The sequence below is a fragment of the Lepisosteus oculatus genome, unplaced genomic scaffold, assembly GCF_040954835.1.
Source record: "Lepisosteus oculatus isolate fLepOcu1 unplaced genomic scaffold, fLepOcu1.hap2 HAP2_SCAFFOLD_48, whole genome shotgun sequence".
NCBI lineage: Eukaryota > Metazoa > Chordata > Actinopteri > Semionotiformes > Lepisosteidae > Lepisosteus > Lepisosteus oculatus.
The window spans coordinates 1,368,457-1,391,351 of NW_027168020.1; the positions used below are offsets into that span (position 1 = coordinate 1,368,457).

A 22,895-nucleotide genomic window follows, 5' to 3' on the forward strand; every position below is an offset into this window, starting at 1 on the left:
CTTTCAAATCATCTCTCCTTGGAAGCGCCGAGATGCAGCTGTTTAAGGCTTAGAAGCAGCTGACTGTTTCACTACCTAGCTGATCACTGTCAGTCAGGGAGCTCAGAGGTGAAAAGCCTGTCTGAGAGACAATTCGCCGTCGATCAGTTCAATATGTTCCGTACCAGCTCGGCGCACCTGAGATCATCTTGGTAGCCGTGTAGCTCAGATGATTGAGAGCGTGTGTGTGTGTACCACCGTGATTGGATGCCGGTCCTTCTCAGGTCACAGTAAACCTTCTGCTGCCTAACTTCCCTTATTTTTGGGGATCCCTTTGAAAAAGCAAAGGAAAAAAAAACTGTCTCTTCATCAGCGTGATCAACCTCACCCAGTGTGGCGCAGTGGCCTAATGGCTAAGGCACTGGCACTCTAAGCCAGGGATTGTGGGTTCGAGTCCCATCTGGGGTGCTCCTGTCCCCTTTTGAGAGTACAAATGTCCTTGCAATTTGCGAAGCTACAACCCCACCTTACTCAGTGAGCGGCTCTGCTTTTCTCTCACATACAGTTGGAAGAAAAACTTTTGTAAACAGCCCTTCGGAATGATGTGGATTTCTGCATGAATGGCTCCTAACATGTGATCTTATCTTTATCTAAGTCATAATAATCAATAAAGAGAGTCTGATTTAACAAACAACACACGCCCAACATTTGACATTGCTGTTTTAACAAATGTTTTAAACAATCAAGGTCATTGATGGAAAAAGTACGTGAACCCTTATATTAAGGAGCTAGTGGAACCTCCTTTATTGACAAAAACCTCAACCCCCACTTTCTGTAGCGGCTGGTCAGACCTGAGCAGCGGTTAGGAGGTATTTTGGCCTATTCCTCTATGCAAAACTGTTTCAGTTCATGTATATTTTTGGGATGTCTTGCGCTGAACGGCCTGCTTCAGATCATGCCACAGCACTTCAATGGGATTGGGGTCAGGACTCTTACTTGGCCATCCCAAAATACGGAATTTCTTCTGTTTCAGCCACTCTGTTGTTGATGTACTCCTTTATTTTTGTCATGCTGCATGACCCAGCGTCTTTCGAGTTTTAGATCACAGGCAGACACCCTGACATTCTGCTGTAGAATTTCCTGATACATCTTGGAATTCATCGGTCCCTCGATGATTGCAAGCCGTACAGCCTCCGCCATGCTTCCCAGGTGGGATGAGGTTTTGGAGTTGGTATGCAGTGTTTTGTTATCTCCAAACATAACGCTGTGCACATTTACCAACAAGTTCAACTTTTGTCACGTCTGTCCACAGAACATTGTTCCAGGAGTTGCTGTGGAACATCCATGTGGTCTTTAGCAAACTTGAGAGGGGCAGTGGTGGTTTTTTTGTTGGGGAGAGCAGTGGTTTCCTCCGTGGTGACCTCGGATGATCACCACTCCTGTTCAGATTTCTTCTTATGGTGGACTCATGAACACAGACGTAAGACAAAGTCAACCACCTGTTCGCTAGATCCCATCCCCACTCAGCTAGTCAAAGATTCCCTCGAAGGACTGGCAGGACCTATAATTAGTATGATGAATGCATCGCTTGCGTCAGGTGTTGTACCTGATCAATTTAAGGTAGCAGTTGTTAGACCGCTCCTTAAGAAGTCAAATTTGGATCCACAAGTTCTTAACAACTACAGGCCTGTCTCAAAGGTCCCATTTCAATCTAAAAGTCTTGAGAGAATAGTTGTTGCCCAACGTCAATCGTATCTGGATTCAAATAATATAATTGAGAAATTTCAGTCTGGTTTCTGAAACTGCATTAACGAGAGTCGTAAATGATATTCTCTTAGCTACTGATGCGGGGAATGCAACAGTGCTTGTGCTTCTAGATCTTAGAGCTGCCTTTGACACGGTTGACCTCTCTGTTTTGTTACACAGGCTTGAGTTTGAGGTTGGCTTATCTGGAACCGTCCTTCAGTGGTTTACTTCACATTTTACTCATCGTTTTCATTATGTTCAAATATCTAATAATTGTACTGCTTCATCAACGTCACCAGTTCAATTTGGGGTACCAGATGGATCAGTGCCGGGACCAATATTGCTCTCTCTCTCTACATGCTGCTGCTAGGTAGGATAATAAGAAAAAATAATATGAACTTTCATTCATATGCTGATGACACTCAAATAAACATTTTGTTTCCACCAAATGACAACTCTTCTATTATCACTTTAGTTAAATGCATTAATGAAGGAAAGACTTGGATGTGTGAAAACTTTTTGTAACTCAACTCTGAGAAAACTGAGGATCTGTTGATCGGAGGCAACAATACTTAAGAATTCCTTAAGAAGAATAGATCTCGGCCCACCATCCCAATGCCTCCATCTCAAAACAGCAACCTCCCACTGCCCTTAGTCTGCAAGGCAGTCCTTTCAAGTGCGATGATGATGCCGGGACCTTCGTTGCCTATTGTACGAGCTGAACTTTTGTGCTCATCAATTCAACGCTCTTTCCATCAACTCATCTTGTCTTTTGACGCTTCGTGTTTTGTGCTCCTTTGACTATCGGCATATCGGGTGACTGCAAACACTGAAGTTCTTGCTTACGGAGTGTGGAACAGTGTTTTCAAGTGATCGCTGTTCTGTCATGTTGACGCCGAGTGAATCTTTCTTTGGCAACATGGGCAGGCTGACAGCAAAAGTAATGGCAAATTTCTTGACTTATTTCTGAATATGAATGTTCTTTAGAAAAGGGATGCGGCGTTGCTTCTCCCCCGTGTAAAGGTCACGCATTCCAGACGTGGTTATGAGCGAACAGTTGCCGCAAGTGTTTGAAAAGAGCAAGCAGCCATGCCCCGTGTGAGGATCAAACTCAGGACCTTCAGATAAAGAGACTGATGCGCTACCAACTACGCCAACGAGGCCAGCTGCAGTGCACAGCCGGAAAGTTTGCCTCATATGGATTTCAGTCGCCCGTTCCCTAATCTTCAGACGCCCTCTGCTGGATGTTGCATTTGCCTTTTGATCTCACCGATACTTTTTTGGTCTGTTTCTGTTGCGAGTCTGTTTTTCAGATCTCACCTAGCACAAGTCTCTCTGGCTGAAGTGGCCTCTCTGCTTCAGCATCGTGCCCTCACTCAGCCATTAAAAACGTCACTCGGACTTCTGACATGCTGACATGAAATGTCAAGAGAGAGTGGCGGAGACGCTTAAGGCAGAGAGAAGATGAAGAGGGGGCGTGGCTGTGAAATGATTGACAGCTGCATGACGCTCTCCATGCAAGGTGTGACCACAGGCTAAAGGACACCTTCCGGCACATCAAGCTCTAAGCACACACCTGGAGGACGTGGGAAACGATCCCGCTACCTCTCGCATGCAAAGCGAGCGCCGTACCATGCAAGCTAACCCCCCTCGCTGGGGCTCATACCTCGGTGTCGCCTAGTGCCGCTTGTTCCCCTCTTACCGGGTGCAGTTCACTGCCCTTCGTCTGCAAGGCAGTCGTGTAATTGCGGCTTTCTTGACTTATTGATGAAGGTCTGACTGGACGAGCGAATGACGCCTCTCCCCCGTCCTCAAGCTCGCTGACAGGATAAAATAGAAAGTGCTGCTGTGGCTCATTGGTTTAGGGGTATGATTCTCACTTAGGGTGTGGGAGGTCCCGGGTTCAACTCCCGGCTGAGCCCTTGTGTGCTCTTTTTGTCCTCGTGACTGGGAACTGATATCCACATCACCTTGCAGCATCTGCTTATGGCAAATGATGGAATGTGACTAATGACTGAACGAGCCTGGTGAATACTCATCACGTGGCACAATGAGAGCGTGCAGTCAGCTGTCCAAGGCAGCAACCTCATTGCTCGTTCAAAAGAACACGTACTGAAAACTCATCACCACTATGTCGTAAATGAGCACCGCAATCGCTTGTTGTCATGCGTCCTTACTTGGGAAATGCAGAAGCAAAAACTGCCCTCTCTCAGCCACCGAAACGTGTGCGGCTCGCCTTGCACTCTCTGCGCCTCGCATATTTATGGAGCTGTCTGCTCTTCTTTCTGTTGAAGTACGCAAGTTACGGGGCGTACTGCAGACTATGATGTGCTCAATGACAGCTTTCAAGATTTGAAAACTATGAGCTTGATGGCTCAAGTCGAACGAATGTGGTTGTTACGCAATTGATGATCAAACGCACATATTCTAACGATTCGTGAGAGTATGTTCTAAAGATCCTTGGCTCAATCCCGGGTTTCGGCATTTTGTTTCATCGCTCCCTTTGTTCCTCTCTCCAGCGCCCCCTGCCTAAAATGACGCGTCCCTTTCTCAGCCCGAAACGCAAGCGATACACCAGCAGCAAATACTACAGGTTTCCGTAGTGTAGTGGTTATCACGTTCGCCTAACACGCGAAAGGTCCCCGGTTCGAGACCGGGTGGAAACAGCCTCGATTTGCACGCTCCTGTACTTCACAGAGGTATTGAGCGACCGGTCATTTGTTCCCAATGTATTTCCGGTGCCTTCATGCACTCTTGTACCAAACGCACGTTCCTTCTCTACGCGGAGCCGATCATTTGCAATTGGGCTGTGCCGACAGACCAGGACGAGCTCTGTCGGCTCAAAAGCAGCGCAGGACCTGCAAGAACAACAGAAAGATTAGCATCCAGCGGGGGCTTCTTAGTGAGCCCAAGATCTCATCAAGAATCGGCTCCAGCAACAGGGCTGGGCGCATTGTTCCATTCTCCGACCACTCTCGGTGTAAACAAGTCCCTCCTGGTCTCTGCTTGAATTGCACTTTCCTGCGTTTGCTTTGGTGTAACTGGCTTCCCCTGCATGGGCGAATGTGAAGAAGATCCTTAGTAAGTCATTGAAGAAACCCGAGAAGAGGTCGGAGTGGCCTCTGTCGTTCATCAACGATCCAGTCAGGCAGTACTCCTCTGTAAAGCGCCGTTCGTTCACATCGATTGGCTTTTTTTTGCCTTCATTCGTGCAAGTAGTAAAAGCAGACGCCCCTATTCTGCCGTGACCCCGATTCGAACCGGGGTTGTTGCGGCCACAACGCAAAGTACTGACCACTATACGATCACGGCGAGTTACCGATACACACGTGGCAGGGCGGAAAAGGCTGTGCTCTCTTCATGTGACATAATTCGGAAAAGTCCTGACGTTGCATTTCAACTGAGTCCCAGTATACATCGACCCTTCGACACTCTGAGTGACAACTCTCTTGCGTGTTTTCTAATATTTCTGTAGTTTGCTTGCATGATGCCCGGAACAGCAGGGTTGTGCGCTCCTATATGGTCTAGCGGTTAGGATTCCTGGTTTTCACCCAGGCGGCCAGAGCTGACCATCGCTGCAGGAGGTGGGAGGGTTACTCTGGTAGACAGGGCTGACCTTTGGCAATAGGATTTATACTCTCCAAGATGATATTTGCACTTTCTGGAGAGGCGATTTTCTCCACTTCAGTAGCCCGATTTCGTCGATTGCGTGGAGAGGGCTGTAGAATGTGGCGCCGCCTTTCCTGCTCCGTCCATGACAGGCGTGCTGGACTCTGGAGAGAGAACACGGTCCATCAGCGCACACCAATAAAGGCACTGGAAGCCGCTGAATCGCATTGGCGAAGCTCAGCACTGGGCCGCTGGGCACATCTGACCACTGTTTCCGTAGTGTAGTGGTTATCACGTTCGCCTCACACGCGAAAGGTCCCCGGGTGGAAACGGACTTCAGACTTCTTTTGTCGCCACGCACAAAAGGGGATTGGGGATTCGCCTAGCGCTGTTATCGAACAGACCCACTCACCTCTTAGTGTGGCGGGATCTGCACAGTGCATGTCGCAGCGCATCCTGCTTTCACTTCAATGCGCGTCCTGATGTACCCCTGTCTCCCGCGTGACAGGTGGGGACAGGTGACAGGTCCTATACTAATGAGGAAGACATCGCTCTCTCCGACCCCCCGGCATCGTGTCCCGACCCACCGTGCTGGAAGCCGACGCGTGCTGTGATTCCTTTACGGAGCAGAAATGACAACCGAGGAGCCGAGAGATCATTTCAGCATTTCGCGTCTGAACAGAAAACACAAACGACCAACTCAGAATGACTTGCCTTTGACGCTTTTCAAAGCGTTCTTTGTGCACGACGACTGCGCCGCCTAGCAGATACAAATGGGTTGTACAACTTTGAACTAGTAAATGGAAGAGGGCTAAGCCTCCTCTCTTTTAGCCCAGGTTCGATCTGTCTCCCAGAATCACCAGGGCGCACACACACACACCCGTGCCGTTGAAGTGCTCTGCTTCATTTCTAAGGGCAACTCAACATTCACTCCTACCCCGAGTGCAGAAAAGACAGCGTCCGCAGCAACAACAGCTCAGGTCTCTGCACAGGAGCTAAGCTGCCCCCATCTCCTCTGCTCTGCGGCTCCTGCAGAGCGGAGTCCTGCCTGGAGCTGTGTTTGCAGGCGGCGGCTCCCTACGCTCTGTCTGTGCGTCGTGAAATTAATTAATAACGTTAATAAATTTATAAAGTTAATTTATAAAGTTAATAAAGTTATAAATTAGAAATTAATAACGATATAATTATATTCATGTACCGCAACACAAGAATAGTACACGCTGTACATTGTCTGTCGATAATGTTTCTGTAGTGCTTTAGTGGGTTAGGTTCCTGACTTCCATGTCACACGGTCTATGATTGAATCCCATGGAACTATGACTTTATTTTTTAACAAACATTTCTTTGAAAAAATGAAACGTTTCCCTTGGTCAGAGATTAAATAAAACCTCACTTTTTTAGGTTTTACTGTGCAGAGTGAGGTTTTACCTCACTTTTTTTGAGCAGAAGGTTTACTGTGACCTGAGAAGGGCCGGCATCCAATCACGGTGGTAAATACACACAAGCTCTCACTCATCTGAGCTACACGGCTACCAAGATGATCTCGGGTGCGCCGAGCTGGTACGGAACATATTGAACTGATCGATGGCGAATTGTCTCTCAGACAGGCTTTTCACCTCTAAGCTCCCTGACTGACAGTGATCAGCTAGGTAGTGAAACAGTCAGCTGCTTCTAAGCCTTAAACAGCTGCATCTCGGCGCTTCCACGGATGAGATGATTTGAAAGCCGAACATCACCCATTGGGAACACCTTACTATCACTAGTTTAAGAGACTCTTAAGGTCTTGCAGAGGTGCCTGTCTAATAGCATGCGCTTTGCAAGCTATAGGTGTTTAGGCTGAGGCAGAATGCCTAACAAAATGTTTTTCTAAAGGTGTGTCCAAGTGCAAAAGGACAACACTCCCGGGGCACTGTGGCTTAGTTGGTTAAAGCGCCTGTCTAGTAAACAGGAGATCCTGGGTTCGAATCCCAGCGGTGCCTTCTTTGTTCTGTCTTCTTGAACAGTACTGGTCATTATGGACAACCGCCTACGGCTAGACTTAATTAAATGCAAGTATTCATTTCCTGTCTTTAACGCGACTTGTTTTTCTTAAAATGGATGCAACTTGCAAAACATGAAATACAAACCTTGCTAATCAGCGCTAGCGGCTGGCAAAAAAAAAAGAAGTCAGCAATGTTTTTTTCTTTAACCTTAACCCTACTAATGGAGAAGAGTTAAACGACCGAGTCTATGCAGCTTAAACGGTGCGCACGTCGGGTTCTTAGCTGGTAAATCACGCTCACCCCAGTCCTTAATCTTTTAAAGAGGATACAAAATTGAACCTAGTCGCCACATCACATACATCCTGTTCAATGATAAAAAGGTAACATCTATCCTCGCTCCAGACTAAATCTCACGTTGAGGGCATATTTTTTTTCACTTTACCGTGAGTCGGGCTCGGCTGCACAGAGGAGAGAGCAGACCAATGAGGTCACGGGGACAGGGGAGTCACACGCTGGTGGTTTGAATACGCGGAAGATCACTGAGGGATCCACAGTATATGGACCCTCCGTGCGCCATCAGTCCGCACTCCGGACTCTGAATCCTGCCATCCGAGTTAAGATCTCGGCGGAACCTGAGGCACAGTTCCTTCTTAAAACGTAATCTGGTGAGCATTTCTAGAATCGTACTTGTATAGATGCAGCCTTTAATGTGTTGCTAGGTTAAAATTGATGACTTCTTGTATTTCAGTAGGCAACTGCCCTCTTGATTTCGGATTTAATTTCTTTATTACAGGGGCGCTTTTATGATGACAGAGTCATGTTCAGGTACTTTGCTTGATTGAGGAAGCTCATTTCGGACTCTGTGATCTGCTCACCTGGAAAGGTCTGCTGTACTACTACAAGAGAGAAGTAGAGTCTGGAAGAAGGGACAATTTTATGATGCTTTGGAAGGTAATGTTTTTTTTTTCTTTGAAATCGAAATGAATCAGAATAGCAGTGCAAAAGACAAACTCTTTGGTTTGGTTTAAAGAGATATGGTTTTAAAACAGACAACATGTAGAAAACAGGTGTTTCTCACTTTTGGAAAAGAATGGACCGGGGGTAATATTTTACTAGTTGCAGGGCTGAGCTCACTGGGTTACAGTCCTGCAGTGTTACACCAGGTCCAGTGGCGCAATGGATAAGGCGTCTGATTACGAATCAGGAGATTGTAGGTTCGACTCTTACCTGGCTCGGGTCATTTTTAAACACATCGGGCTGCTCCCTAAGTAGTCTGTGCTACTTACTGCATTGTAATCGTACCCAGTAAGAGATTTCCTTCATGTAAATGAACTGCACCTGACAGCTTTAGAAAAACACCTGGGCTCAGTACGGTGCTGAGAGCTCAGCGTTGCTGTTCTAATTAGCACGCACTGCATCGGCTATGAGCCCGAACCTTTCAATTATTCCGATCAGTAAGTCAACACGTAGTCCACATGAACGGTAGAAATATTCTCTTGTCTGTCTCTTGTTTGTATAGAACTGAATGTCCCTGACAATGTACTGTTAGTTTTAATTGAAGAACGGCATTTGTGTTCAAATATACCAGACAAGTTTATGTAACTGCTCATGCGACACTCAGTTGTAATTAGTCAAGAAATAAAGTCGAACAACAGCTGCGGGTTTGATTCTGAACGTATCAGATTGCAGCGCCTTTTACTTCCATTGACAAATGATAGAGATTCGAAGAGAGATCCTTCAGACCAGCAAGCAAACCCACGGCTATTTCGGTTTTCTATCTAGGCAACGTTGGTGTTTGCAATAGCATACATGAAAGCGTGATGCAATTTCTGTGGCTACATTTGTTGCACGTCATGCACAGTAAGAGTGTTTCTAACACCAAATAAAAAGTCAACAATTAGCGATCACGCCTTCTCCTCAGTTAACCCACTGAAACCCTTGCTGTTAACAGTTCTTTACTGCGTGCTTTACCAGCACCTACATATCGTGTCGGTTCTTTCAGCTTTATTCATTAGGTTTTCAAAGGCATAAGCAGAGCACCAGAGGTGCGAAGGCAAAGTGTGTGGTTATCTGAAGAATTGATGTCCATGGCAGCAGGTCCAAGCGATTTCGCGTTGTTATAGTACCAGGAAAGGAGAAGCGGCACTTCGCCTCTGCCGCGCAGGCACAAGGCGACATGCGGCAGACGCCGGAGTCGGCAGGTTTCGAACCTGCGCGGGGAGTCCCCAACGCATTTCGATCCCATCGCCTTAAACACTCGAGCACGACAAATGCGAGCTCGCCGCCGCCGCATTCCTCCTATAATCAAACACGGACTGCGAGGTGGCTGCGGATACCTTTTTAAAGTTGCTCTCCGTTAAAAAAAAAAAACCTTTCACAAGATACGTGCCGGCAGACAGACACACCTCAGAGGGTTTAAGGCTGGCTTCACGTTCAAATGATAAAGTCCCCCCGTCCGGATGTCAAAATGCAACTTTGGCAGACAGAACAAACATCAACAAACCACAAATGTGGACAAGGATTTTACAAGCTGCACCACACTGCACTTTCAAAAGCATTTACGTTCGTGTTAGACGCAGGACTTGCCTTTGATTTGCGCGCTTACGAACGTCATGGAAAACGAAACAAAACTAAAGCCCTCAGCTCCTGCACGTGATTATAATGGCGTTACGTGTCGAAGCAGTAATTTACGTCATCCTACCACTGCAACACGGGGAATAGAGAGAAATGAGCACACGCTACGAATCGTCTCAATCACTCCCTAGAGTCGTAAGGCGCATTGAAGGGTGCACCCCCATCATTAATCGTTGCGCCTCTGTGAAAGGAAAGCTCTTGGGCAGTCTTTGAAACAGCTCGGATGAAACACTTGATTGCTTCCATGTGCATCTGGAGCCCACCCAGTGGGCAAAAGACGTATAATATACGTCTATTAAACGCATACCTTATACGTCTAAATGTGGTCTACAATTCGTCTAGAATGAAATTCTAATATACGTCTAAAGTTATACGTCAATTATACGTCTATGTTTAGACGTTCATTATACATAAATGGTTGGAGTTCTATTATACGGATAAATTTAGAGGACTATTATACATATATGGTTGGAGTTCCGGATAACTTTAGAGGTCTATTATACGGATAACTTTAGAGGACTATTATACGTATATGGTTAGAGGTCTATTATACGTATAACTTTAGAGGTCTATTATACGTATATGGTTAGAGGTCTATTATACGTATAACTTTAGAGGTCTATTATACGTATATGGGTAGAGGTCTATTATACATCAAAGATAGATTTTATAGGTGTAGAAACAAGTAAACCAAGCCAATGATTAGATTTAGAAATGTATTCTGAAAATACACATTCACACCTGAAACATATGTATTTCAAATTATACATTGTATACAATCAATCAACAATCAACATATGGGCAATAATCATAAAAAAAACACAACTAGTCTTAAACTTCAGCTACAAATTCTGGTAACATGGCAATATACAGTATAGTAATGACAAACACAAAACTAATTACATTAACACACTAACTCAAAACCACATTTTGATTCAAATATACATTTTAAAATGTACAACTTCTATATTTCCAAGAAAAAAAAATATTACAATGGAAGTTAAGATGATTTTTTTCCACTATTTGCAAACCCTGTCTAATTGTCCTAACAGTTAGAACCAAAAACCTATTATTTTCAGTGTCCAGATCTCCTGGCCCCCTGTCTTTCATATGCATTCTTCAAGTAACACATTGCATGCTCCTTTATTTCTTTTTCTGTTGATGTAGGGTGGGACTTCAGCACCGCAGCTAGGAGAAAATTATATAATATTACTTCCCAAATAAATGATGATTAATATCTTCTTTAGTATAATCTAAAAAGTGAACGGTTTACTAAGCTCAAAACTGAAATAAATGTATAAAATTTGGCTTGCATCATAGCAGTTGAGCAATAAAGTCTGTCCTAATTAAAGAGTACCCAAAGTTTGAAAGTACAACATAGAATAAGAATAGAGAAACGGCAAAACGATTTTGTGTCATCTTCCCCATTCACACTATTTTATGTGCCATTTTTTGCTTATTCACGTACTATTTTAATCAAAATAATATTAAGAAAGATCTGTATGTATTCAGATAGTATTATTATTGTTCATACTTACTCGTCAAAAGAGGATTGCTGAGATATTTGCGGATATACTTCTACGTTTGAAAAACGTGTCCAAAATTGTGACCAACGAATACTAGCAATGCATTGTGGTATATAACCGGAAAATATGTTGGGTTCGATATTTTCTCAACGTATGCGTTTATTAATGTTGTCGATATTATGGTTGAAATATAACATTGATAATACATCGCGGCTATGTGCCCCCTGCTATGAGCTGATGTGCAATTTTAACGCATGTAGTTAGTAAGGATCGGTCACTGTTGTATGGTATTATATATAATGACATTATGGAATAGGATGGGGACAGGCCTGGCATCACGGGGGGAGGGGGGAATGTTGCCCCTTCAGTTTTGGGCAAAAAGATTTACCTAACTTAATTTGCGCCCTAAAAAAATAGTTGTACTTTGTCAATGGTCAGACAACACTAAATGACAGGAACAGTCACTCAGTCTGTTTGATGGGCAGGAGGGCTATCCGTCCAGGAACTGCACATATCAGTGTCGTTATTGAGTGTCAACATTACGATCCTGTTTGCTCAGGTGGACCGATTCCTTGCAGTAGTTTATCATTATACTTAAAATCGTTATATAACTAGGACTAGTTATAGCAGTCTGTGCTTTCTGTTGGTTTTACAACATTTTTTCTTAACGATTCAGAACGTCCATGTAGCTGCAAAAATGAACGCTTATGGTACTTTTCGCTCCAGGCAATACTCTCCAGTGAGAGTGACGAAAAATGTGAAACTGAACTTCATCGCAAATACCAGATTGCTAGTCGATATCTTCTATCATAAAGCACTAATTAATGGCATAGCTGCGAGATTTCATTTGGGTAGCTGCACCGTACAGCTCCGTTTCAACCGAAATATCACCCCCGCTCAGAATTTCAGACGCCCCCCTACAGATTTTTCCCCGGGCACCGCGCACTGATGGGGGACGGGGTTTCCAGGAAATGGTATCAACTTTTCTCAAGAAAATAAAAATAGAAACTCTATAGGCACTCAAACATTTTACTGTTTTTTTTCAGGCAGGTGGCAAGACCCCTCCGCAAAACCCTTGTATGCCAAGCTGTGGGCATTGATTCGTCGAATATACGTATATTCACGGCGAAAATACGGCTATACGTATATATACGTCGCCTCGACGTATAATCAACGTCGAATTGCAACCGTAAAATCGACGACATTAATAAACGCATATATAACGTCGAAAACACATCTAACACTAGGAGTATACGGCACTCTGCACAGTGTACGAAGTAAATTATTTTCGCAGTAATTAATTTACACGTGTATAATAAATATAGTAAATATAATTAATTACTGCGAAAATAATTTACTTCGTACACTGTGCAGAGTGCTGTATACTCCTAGTGTTAGATGTGTTTTCGACGTTATATATGCGTTTATTAATGTTTATTTCACAGTGTCGTGCACCTTTTCATTGCTCTCGCTCTCAGAGCCTCCGCACGGCACACGACTCGACATCAGGAAGCACATTGAAGTGAAAGCAGGGAGCGCTGCAACATGCACTGTGCAGATCCCGCCACACTAAGAGGTATATAAGCGTCAAAGGCAAGTCATTCCGAGTTGGTCGTTTGTGTTTTCCGTTCAGACGCGAAATGCTGAAATGATCTCTCGGCTCCTCGGTTGTCATTTCTGCTCCGTAAAGGAATCACAGCACGCGTCGCCTTCCAGCACGCTGGGTCGGGACACGATGCCGGGGGTCGGAGCGTGTGATGTCTTCCTCGTTAGTATAGTGGCAAGTATCCCCGCCTGTCACGCGGGAGACCGGGGTTCGATTCCCCGACGGGGAGTAGCTTTTCTTTTACCTCCTTAGAGAAAGGACTGCCTTTCACTTCTCTGTTTTCTAACACAGCGTCGTGCACCTTTTCATTGCTCTCGCTTTCAGAGCCTCCGCACGGCACACGACTCGACATCAGGAAGCACATTGAAGTGAAAGCAGGGAGCGCTGCGACATGCACTGTGCAGATCCCGCCACACTAAGAGGTGAGTGGGTCTGTTCGATGCACAAAGAACGCTTTGATAAGCGTCAAAGGCAAATCATTCCGAGTTGGTCGTTTGTGTTTTCCGTTCAGACGCGAAATGCTGAAATGATCTCTCGGCTCCTCGGTTGTCATTTCTGCTCCGTAAAGGAATCACAGCACGAGTCGGCTTCCAGCACGGTGGGTCGGGACACGATGCCGGGGGTCGGAGAGAGTGATGTCTTCCTCGTTAGTATAGGACCTGTCACGTGGACCTGTCACCTGTCCCCACCTGTCACGCGGGAGACCGGGGTACATCAGGACGCGCATTGAAGTGAAAGCAGGATGCGCTGCGACATGCACTGTGCAGATCCCGCCACACTAAGAGGTGAGTGGGTCTGTTCGATCACAGCGCTAGGCGAATCCCCAATCCCCTTTTGTGCGTGGCGACAGAAGAAGTCTGGTCTGTTTCCGCCCGGTTTCGATCCGGGGACCTTTCGCGTGTGAGGCGAACGTGATAACCACTACACTACGGAAACTGTGGTCAGATGTGCCCAGCGGCCCAGTGCTGAGCTTCGCCAATGCGATTCAGCTGCTTCCAGTGCCTTTATTGGGGTGCGCTGATGGACCGTGCTCTCTCTCCAGAGACCAGCACGCCTGTCATGGACGGAGCAGGAAAGACGGCGCCACATTCTACAGCCCTCTCCACGCAATCGACGAAATCGGGCTACTGAAGTGGAGAAAATCGCCTCTCCAGAAAGTGCAAATATCATCTTGGAGAGTATAAATCCTATTGCCGAAGGTCAGCCCTGTCTACCAGAGTGACCCTCCCACCTCCTGCAGCGATGGTCAGCTCGTCTCACACGCGAGAAGTTTCGGCTGGAAACAAGCGCCCCCTCTTCTCGCACGTTTTGCACGTTGAGTAGTTTTAATGCGGCTCCTTCGTACACAGTGCTGATCTTTTGGAAAGCAGGAGGCAAAATTGACACGTTCCCATACCGGGAGTCGAACCCGGGCCGCCTGGGTGAAAACCAGGAATCCTAACCGCTAGACCATATGGGAGTGCACAACCCTGCTGTTCCGGGCATCATGCAAGCAAACTACATAAATATGAGAAAACACGCAAGAGAGTTGTCACTCAGAGTGTCGAAGGGTCGATGTATACTGGGGCTCAGTTGAAATGCAACGTCAGGACTTTCCCGAATTATGTCACACGAAGAGAGCACAGCCTTTTCCGCCCTGCCACGTGTGTATCGGTAACTCGCCGTGATCGTATAGTGGTCAGTACTTTGCGTTGTGGCCGCAACAACCCCGGTTCGAATCCGGGTCACGGCAGAATAGGGGCGTCTGCTTTTACTACTTGCACGAATGAAGGCAAAAAAAAGCCAATTGATGTGAACGAACGGCGCTTTACAGAGGAGTACTGCCTGACTGGATCGTTGATGAACGACAGAGACCACTCCGACCTCTTCTCGGGTTTCTTCAATGACTTACTAAGGATCTTCTTCACATTCGCCCATGCAGGGGAAGCCAGTTACACCAAAGCAAACGCAGGAAAGTGCAATTCAAGCAGAGTCCAGGAGGGACTTGTTTACACCGAGAGTGGTCGGAGAATGGAACAATGCGCCTAGCCCTGTTGCTGGAGCCGATTCTTGATGAGATCTTGGGCTCACTAAGAAGCCCCCGCTGGATGCTAATCTTTCTGTTGTTCTTGCAGGTCCTGCGCTGCTTTTGAGCCGACAGAGCTCGTCCTGATCTGTCGGCACAGCCCAATTGCAAATGATCGGCTCCGCATACAGAAGGAACGTGCGTTTGGTACAAGAGTGCATGAAGGCACCTGAAATACATTGGGAACAAATGACCGGTCGCTCAATACCTCTGTGAAGTACAGGAGCGTGCAAAACGAGGCTGTTTCCGCCCGGTCTCGAACCGGGGACCTTTCGCGTGTTAGGCGAACGTGATAGCCGCTACACCACGGAAACCTGCAGGGACTGCTGCTGGTGTCTCGCTTGCGTTTCGGGCTGAGAAAGGGACGCGTCACTTTAGGCAGGGGGCGCTGGAGAGAGGAACAAAGGGCGCGATGAAACAAAACACCGAAACCCGGGATCTTTAGATCTTCAGTCTAACGCTCTCCCAGCTGAGCTATTTCGGCGGTGCACAGAGCCCACAGCCACCTGCTCCAGCCTTCCTGTGTTGCGGCATGAGCGCACCAAGAGTAGCGGGAGAGTGTTGCAGGAACGTCACTCAGAAGGAAAGCCACCCAGGTGCGCCCTCTGAGCTCTGTCCAGCGCATCTTCCTCGCATGGACTCCTGCCTGCGACGGGCAGGAAACAATTAGCAAGAACAGAACAACACCCCATGGGTGTCTCATGACCACACCTTAGGTTGTGACACGTGCAGGTGTGAGGGGTTGCCGGGCTACTTTGGAGCAGAGCTTGGGCGGAGGGAGGGCGGGAAAGCAGACAAAGAGGTGACACCTCAAGGTCTGCACGATCACAGCTCTCCGCCGCCCCAGGCTTCCGCTCGATAAGCTGCTGGACACACTCGCCCCTCCTCACACAGACCGTGGAAAAGCCCCCGAGTCGGAGGGCTCTCTCTTCCTCCCAGGAGCTCTTGGACACGACGCACAGACAGGGTGCGGGGAGCCGCCGCCTGCAAACACGGCTCCAGGCAGGACTCCACTCCGTAGGAGCCGCAGAGCAGAGGAGATGGGGGCAGCTTAGCTCCTGTGCAGAGACCTGAGCTGCTGTTGCTGCAGACGCTGTCTTTTCTGCACTCGGGGTAGGAGTGAATGTTGAGTTGCCCTTAGAAATGAAGCAGAGTACTTCAACGGCACGGGTGTGTGTGTGTGCGTGCGCCCTGGTGATTCTGGGAGACAGATCGAACCTGGGCTAAAAGAGAGGAGGCTTAGCCCTCTTCCATTTGCTACTTCAAAGTTGTACAACCCATTTGTATTTGCTAGGCGGCGCAGTTTATCGTGCACAAAGAACGCTTTGAAAAGCGTCCAAAGCAAGTCATTCCGAGTTGGTCGTTTGTGTTTTCCGTTCAGACGCGAAATGCTGAAATGATCTCTCGGCTCCTCGGTTGTCATTTCTGCTCCGTAAAGGAATCACAGCACGCGTCGCCTTCCAGCACGCTGGGTCGGGACACGATGCCGGGGGTCGGAGCGTGTGATGTCTTCCTCGTTAGTATAGTGGCAAGTATCCCCGCCTGTCACGCGGGAGACCGGGGTTCAATTCCCCGACGGGGAGTAGCTTTTCTTTTACCTCCTTAGAGAAAGGACTGCCTTTCACTTCTCTGTTTTCTAACACAGCGTCGTGCACCTTTTCATTGCTCTCGCTTTCAGAGCCTCCGCACGGCACAAGACTCGACATCAGGAAGCACATTGAAGTGAAAGCAGGGAGCGCTGCGACATGCACTGTGCAGATCCCGCCACACTAAGAGGTGAGTGGGTCTGTTCGATGCACAAAGAACGCTTTGATAAGCGTCAAAGGCAAATCATTCCGAGTTGGTCGTTTGTGTTTTCCGTTCAGACGCGAAATGCTGAAATGATCTCTCGGCTCCTCGGTTGTCATTTCTGCTCCGTAAAGGAATCACAGCACGAGTCGGCTTCCAGCACGGTGGGTCGGGACACGATGCCGGGGGTCGGAGAGAGTGATGTCTTCCTCGTTAGTATAGGACCTGTCACGTGGACCTGTCACCTGTCCCCACCTGTCACGCGGGAGACCGGGGTACATCAGGACGCGCATTGAAGTGAAAGCAGGATGCGCTGCGACATGCACTGTGCAGATCCCGCCACACTAAGAGGTGAGTGGGTCTGTTCGATCACAGCGCTAGGCGAATCCCCAATCCCCTTTTGTGCGTGGCGACAGAAGAAGTCTGGTCTGTTTCCGCCCGGTTTCGATCCGGGGACCTTTCGCGTGTGAGGCGAACGTGATAACCACTACACTACGGAAACTGTGGTCAGATGTGCCCAGCGGCCCAGCGCTGAGCTTCGCCAATGCGATTCAGCTGCTTCCAGTGCCTTTATTGGGGTGCGCTGATGGACCGTGCTCTCTCTCCAGAGACCAGCACGCCTGTCATGGACGGAGCAGGAAAGACGGCGCCACATTCTACAGCCCTCTCCACGCAATCGACGAAATCGGGCTACTGAAGTGGAGAAAATCGCCTCTCCAGAAAGTGCAAATATCATCTTGGAGAGTATAAATCCTATTGCCGAAGGTCAGCCCTGTCTACCAGAGTGACCCTCCCACCTCCTGCAGCGATGGTCAGCTCGTCTCACACGCGAGAAGTTTCGGCTGGAAACAAGCGCCCCCTCTTCTCGCACGTTTTGCACGTTGAGTAGTTTTAATGCGGCTCCTTCGTACACAGTGCTGATCTTTTGGAAAGCAGGAGGCAAAATTGACACGTTCCCATACCGGGAGTCGAACCCGGGCCGCCTGGGTGAAAACCAGGAATCCTAACCGCTAGACCATATGGGAGTGCACAACCCTGCTGTTCCGGGCATCATGCAAGCAAACTACATAAATATGAGAAAACACGCAAGAGAGTTGTCACTCAGAGTGTCGAAGGGTCGATGTATACTGGGGCTCAGTTGAAATGCAACGTCAGGACTTTCCCGAATTATGTCACACGAAGAGAGCACAGCCTTTTCCGCCCTGCCACGTGTGTATCGGTAACTCGCCGTGATCGTATAGTGGTCAGTACTTTGCGTTGTGGCCGCAACAACCCCGGTTCGAATCCGGGTCACGGCAGAATAGGGGCGTCTGCTTTTACTACTTGCACGAATGAAGGCAAAAAAAAGCCAATTGATGTGAACGAACGGCGCTTTACAGAGGAGTACTGCCTGACTGGATCGTTGATGAACGACAGAGACCACTCCGACCTCTTCTCGGGTTTCTTCAATGACTTACTAAGGATCTTCTTCACATTCGCCCATGCAGGGGAAGCCAGTTACACCAAAGCAAACGCAGGAAAGTGCAATTCAAGCAGAGACCAGGAGGGACTTGTTTACACCGAGAGTGGTCGGAGAATGGAACAATGCGCCCAGCCCTGTTGCTGGAGCCGATTCTTGATGAGATCTTGGGCTCACTAAGAAGCCCCCGCTGGATGCTAATCTTTCTGTTGTTCTTGCAGGTCCTGCGCTGCTTTTGAGCCGACAGAGCTCGTCCTGATCTGTCGGCACAGCCCAATTGCAAATGATCGGCTCCGCATACAGAAGGAACGTGCGTTTGGTACAAGAGTGCATGAAGGTACCGGAAATACATTGGGAACAAATGACCGGTCGCTCAATACCTCTGTGAAGTACAGAAGCGTGCAAAACGAGGCTGTTTCCGCCCGGTCTCGAACCGGGGACCTTTCGCGTGTTAGGCGAACGTGATAGCCGCTACACCACGGAAACCTGCAGGGACTGTTGCTGCTTGCGTTTCGGGCTGAGAAAGGGACGCGTCACTTTAGGCAGGTGGCGCTGGAGAGAGGAACAAAGGGCGCGATGAAACAAAACACCGAAACCCGGGATCTTTAGATCTTCAGTCTAACGCTCTCCCAGCTGAGCTATTTCGGCGGTGCACAGAGCCCACAGCCACCTGCTTCAGCCTTCCTGTGTTGCGGCATGAGCGCACCAAGAGTAGCGGGAGAGTGTTGCAGGAACGTCACTCAGAAGGAAAGCCACCCAGGTGCGCCCTCTGAGCTCTGTCCAGCGCATCTTCCTCGCATGGACTCCTGCCTGCGACGGGCAGGAAACAATTAGCAAGAACAGAACAACACCCCATGGGTGTCTCATGACCACACCTTAGGTTGTGACACGTGCAGGTGTGAGGGGTTGCCGGGCTACTTTGGAGCAGAGCTTGGGCGGAGGGAGGGCGGGAAAGCAGACAAAGAGGTGACACCTCAAGGTCTGCACGATCACAGCTCTCCGCCGCCTCAGGCTTCCGCTCGATAAGCTGCTGGACACACCCGCCCCTCCTCACACAGACCGTGGAAAAGCCCCTGAGTCGGAGGGCTCTCTCTTCCTCCCAGGAGCTCTTGGACACAACGCACAGACAGGTAGCGGGGAGCCGCCGCCTGCAAACACGGCTCCAGGCAGGACTCCACTCCGTAGGAGCCGCAGAGCAGAGGAGATGGGGGCAGCTTAGCTCCTGTGCAGAGACCTGAGCTGCTGTTGCTGCAGACGCTGTCTTTTCTGCACTCGGGGTAGGAGTGAATGTTGAGTTGCCCTCAGAAATGAAGCAGAGTACTTCAACGGCACGGGTGTGTGTGTGTGCGTGCGCCCTGGTGATTCTGGGAGACAGATCGAACCTGGGCTAAAAGAGAGGAGGCTTAGCCCTCTTCCATTTGCTACTTCAAAGTTGTACAACCCATTTGTATCTGCTAGGCGGCGCAGTTTATCGTGGACAAAGAACGCTTTGAAAAGCGTCCAAAGCAAGTCATTCCGAGTTGGTCGTTTGTGTTTTCCGTTCAGACGCGAAATGCTGAAATGATCTCTCGGCTCCTCGGTTGTCATTTCTGCTCCGTAAAGGAATCACAGCACGCGTCGCCTTCCAGCACGCTGGGTCGGGACACGATGCCGGGGGTCGGAGCGTGTGATGTCTTCCTCGTTAGTATAGTGGCAAGTATCCCCGCCTGTCACGTGGGAGACCGGGGTTCGATTCCCCGACGGGGAGTAGCTTTTCTTTTACCTCCTTAGAGAAAGGACTGCCTTTCACTTCTCTGTTTTCTAACACAGCGTCGTGAACCTTTTCATTGCTCTCGCTTTCAGAGCCTCCGCACGGCACACGACTCGACATCAGGAAGCACATTGAAGTGAAAGCAGGGAGCGCTGCGACATGCACTGTGCAGATCCCGCCACACTAAGAGGTGAGTGGGTCTGTTCGATGCACAAAGAACGCTTTGATAAGCGTCAAAGGCAAATCATTCCGAGTTGGTCGTTTGTGTTTTCCGTTCAGACGCGAAATGCTGAAATGATCTCTCGGCTGCTCGGTTGTCATTTCTGCTCCGTAAAGGAATCACAGCACGAGTCGGCTTCCAGCACGGTGGGTCGGGACACGATGCCGGGGGTCGGAGAGAGCGATGTCTTCCTCGTTAGTATAGGACCTGTCACGTGGACCTGTCACCTGTCCCCACCTGTCATGCGGGAGACCGGGGTACATCAGGACGCGCATTGAAGTGAAAGCAGGATGCGCTGCGACATGCACTGTGCAGATCCTGCCACACTAAGAGGTGAGTGGGTCTGTTCGATCACAGCACTAGGCGAATCCCCAATCCCCTTTTGTGCGTGGCGACAGAAGAAGTCTGGTCTGTTTCCGCCCGGTTTCGATCCGGGGATCTTTCGCGTGTGAGGCGAACGTGATAACCACTACACTACGGAAACTGTGGTCAGATGTGCCCAGCGGCCCAGCGCTGAGCTTCGCCAATGCGATTCAGCTGCTTCCAGTGCCTTTATTGGGGTGCGCTGATGGACCGTGCTCTCTCTCCAGAGACCAGCACGCCTGTCATGGACGGAGCAGGAAAGACGGCGCCACATTCTACAGCCCTCTCCACGCAATCGACGAAATCGGGCTACTGAAGTGGAGAAAATCGCCTCTCCAGAAAGTGCAAATATCATCTTGGAGAGTATAAATCCTATTGCCGAAGGTCAGCCCTGTCTACCAGAGTGACCCTCCCACCTCCTGCAGCGATGGTCAGCTCGTCTCACACGCGAGAAGTTTCGGCTGGAAACAAGCGCCCCCTCTTCTCGCACGTTTTGCACGTTGAGTAGTTTTAATGTGGCTCCTTCGTACACAGTGCTGATCTTTTGGAAAGCAGGAGGCAAAATTGACACGTTCCCATACCGGGAGTCGAACCCGGGCCGCCTGGGTGAAAACCAGGAATCCTAACCGCTAGACCATATGGGAGTGCACAACCCTGCTGTTCCGGGCATCATGCAAGCAAACTACATAAATATGAGAAAACACGCAAGAGAGTTGTCACTCAGAGTGCCGAAGGGTCGATGTATACTGGGGCTCAGTTGAAATGCAACGTCAGGACTTTCCCGAATTATGTCACACGAAGAGAGCACAGCCTTTTCCGCCCTGCCACGTGTGTATCGGTAACTCGCCGTGATCGTATAGTGGTCAGTACTTTGCGTTGTGGCCACAACAACCCTGGTTCAAATCCGGGTCACGGCAGAATAGGGGCGTCTGCTTTTACTACTTGCATGAATGAAGGCAAAAAAAAGCCAATCGATGTGAACGAACAGCGCTTTACAGAGGAGTACTGCCTGACTGGATCGTTGATGAACGACAGAGGCCACTCCGACCTCTTCTCGGGTTTCTTCAATGACTTACTAAGGATCTTCTTCACATTCGCCCATGCATGGGAAGCCAGTTACACCAAAGCAAACGCAGGAAAGTGCATTTCATGCAGAGACCAGGAGGGACCTGTTTACACCAAGAGTGGTCGGAGTATGGAACAATGCGCCAAGCCCTGTTTCTGGAGTCGATTCTTGATTAGATCTTGGGCTCACTAAGAGGCCCCCGCTGGGTACTAATCTTTCTGTTGTTCTCGCAGGTGTTGCGCTGCTTTTGAGCCGACAGAGCTCGTCTTGGTCTGTAGGGATAGCCCAATTGCAAATGATCGGCTCCAGGTACAGAAAAAACGTGCGTTTGGAACAAGAGTGCATGAAGGCACCGGAAATACATTGGGAACAAATGACTGGTGGTTCAAGACCTCTGTGAAGTGCAGGAGCGTGCAAGAAGAGGCTGTTTGCACCCAGTCTCGAACGGGGGACCTTTCGCGTGTTAGGCGAACGTGATAGCCGCTACACTACAGAAACCTGTAGGGACTGCTGCTGGTGTCTCGCTTGCGTTTCGGGCTGAGAAAGGGACGCGTCACTTTAGGCAGAGGGCGCTGGAGATAGGAACAAAGGGCGCGATGAAACAAAATGCCGAAACCCGGGATCGAGCCAGGGACCTTTAGAACATACTCTCACGAATCGTTAGAATACGTGCGTTTGATCATCAATTGCGTAACAACCACATTCGTTCGACTTGAGCCATCAAGCTCATAGTTTTCAAATCTTGAAAGCTGTCATTGAGCACATCATAGTCTGCAGTACGCCCCGTAACTTGCGTACTTCAACAGAAAGAAGAGCAGACAGCTCCATAAATATGCGAGGCGCAGAGAGTGCAAGGCGAGCCGCACACGTTTCGGTGACTGAGAGAGGGCAGTTTTTGCTTCTGCATTTCCCAAGTAAGGACGCATGACAACAAGCGATCGCGGTGCTCATTTACGACATAGTGGTGATGAGTTTTCAGTACGTGTTCTTTTGAACGAGCAATGAGGTTGCTGCCTTGGACAGCTGACTGCACGCTCTCATTGTGCCACGTGATGAGTATTCACCAGGCTCGTTCAGTCATTAGTCACATTCCATCGTTTGC

At 48.7% G+C, this 22,895-nt stretch overlaps 15 non-coding genes across 15 annotated transcripts; 7 read left to right on the plus strand and 8 right to left on the minus strand.

The window, feature by feature from the left end:
* Nucleotides 1-4,318: 4,318 nt before the first annotated feature.
* Nucleotides 4,319-4,391, plus strand: trnav-aac (transfer RNA valine (anticodon AAC)). The gene has a single exon. It is a non-coding gene; the product is annotated as a tRNA-Val (tRNA).
* Nucleotides 4,392-7,239: 2,848 nt separating this feature from the next.
* Nucleotides 7,240-7,313, plus strand: trnat-agu (transfer RNA threonine (anticodon AGU)). Its single transcript has one exon. It is a non-coding gene; the product is annotated as a tRNA-Thr (tRNA).
* Nucleotides 7,314-13,239: 5,926 nt separating this feature from the next.
* On the plus strand, nt 13,240-13,311 carry trnad-guc (transfer RNA aspartic acid (anticodon GUC)). Its single transcript has one exon. It is a non-coding gene; the product is annotated as a tRNA-Asp (tRNA).
* Nucleotides 13,312-13,945: 634 nt separating this feature from the next.
* trnav-cac (transfer RNA valine (anticodon CAC)) lies at nt 13,946-14,018 on the minus strand. Its single transcript has one exon. It is a non-coding gene; the product is annotated as a tRNA-Val (tRNA).
* A 451-nt stretch (nt 14,019-14,469) lies between these two features.
* Nucleotides 14,470-14,541, minus strand: trnae-uuc (transfer RNA glutamic acid (anticodon UUC)). The gene has a single exon. It is a non-coding gene; the product is annotated as a tRNA-Glu (tRNA).
* A 201-nt stretch (nt 14,542-14,742) lies between these two features.
* On the plus strand, nt 14,743-14,814 carry trnah-gug (transfer RNA histidin (anticodon GUG)). The gene has a single exon. It is a non-coding gene; the product is annotated as a tRNA-His (tRNA).
* A 574-nt stretch (nt 14,815-15,388) lies between these two features.
* Nucleotides 15,389-15,461, minus strand: trnav-aac (transfer RNA valine (anticodon AAC)). Its single transcript has one exon. It is a non-coding gene; the product is annotated as a tRNA-Val (tRNA).
* A 1,197-nt stretch (nt 15,462-16,658) lies between these two features.
* On the plus strand, nt 16,659-16,730 carry trnad-guc (transfer RNA aspartic acid (anticodon GUC)). The gene has a single exon. It is a non-coding gene; the product is annotated as a tRNA-Asp (tRNA).
* A 634-nt stretch (nt 16,731-17,364) lies between these two features.
* On the minus strand, nt 17,365-17,437 carry trnav-cac (transfer RNA valine (anticodon CAC)). Its single transcript has one exon. It is a non-coding gene; the product is annotated as a tRNA-Val (tRNA).
* A 451-nt stretch (nt 17,438-17,888) lies between these two features.
* trnae-uuc (transfer RNA glutamic acid (anticodon UUC)) lies at nt 17,889-17,960 on the minus strand. The gene has a single exon. It is a non-coding gene; the product is annotated as a tRNA-Glu (tRNA).
* A 201-nt stretch (nt 17,961-18,161) lies between these two features.
* trnah-gug (transfer RNA histidin (anticodon GUG)) lies at nt 18,162-18,233 on the plus strand. The gene has a single exon. It is a non-coding gene; the product is annotated as a tRNA-His (tRNA).
* A 574-nt stretch (nt 18,234-18,807) lies between these two features.
* trnav-aac (transfer RNA valine (anticodon AAC)) lies at nt 18,808-18,880 on the minus strand. Its single transcript has one exon. It is a non-coding gene; the product is annotated as a tRNA-Val (tRNA).
* Nucleotides 18,881-20,069: 1,189 nt separating this feature from the next.
* trnad-guc (transfer RNA aspartic acid (anticodon GUC)) lies at nt 20,070-20,141 on the plus strand. Its single transcript has one exon. It is a non-coding gene; the product is annotated as a tRNA-Asp (tRNA).
* A 634-nt stretch (nt 20,142-20,775) lies between these two features.
* trnav-cac (transfer RNA valine (anticodon CAC)) lies at nt 20,776-20,848 on the minus strand. Its single transcript has one exon. It is a non-coding gene; the product is annotated as a tRNA-Val (tRNA).
* Nucleotides 20,849-21,299: 451 nt separating this feature from the next.
* Nucleotides 21,300-21,371, minus strand: trnae-uuc (transfer RNA glutamic acid (anticodon UUC)). The gene has a single exon. It is a non-coding gene; the product is annotated as a tRNA-Glu (tRNA).
* Nucleotides 21,372-22,895: the final 1,524 nt, after the last annotated feature.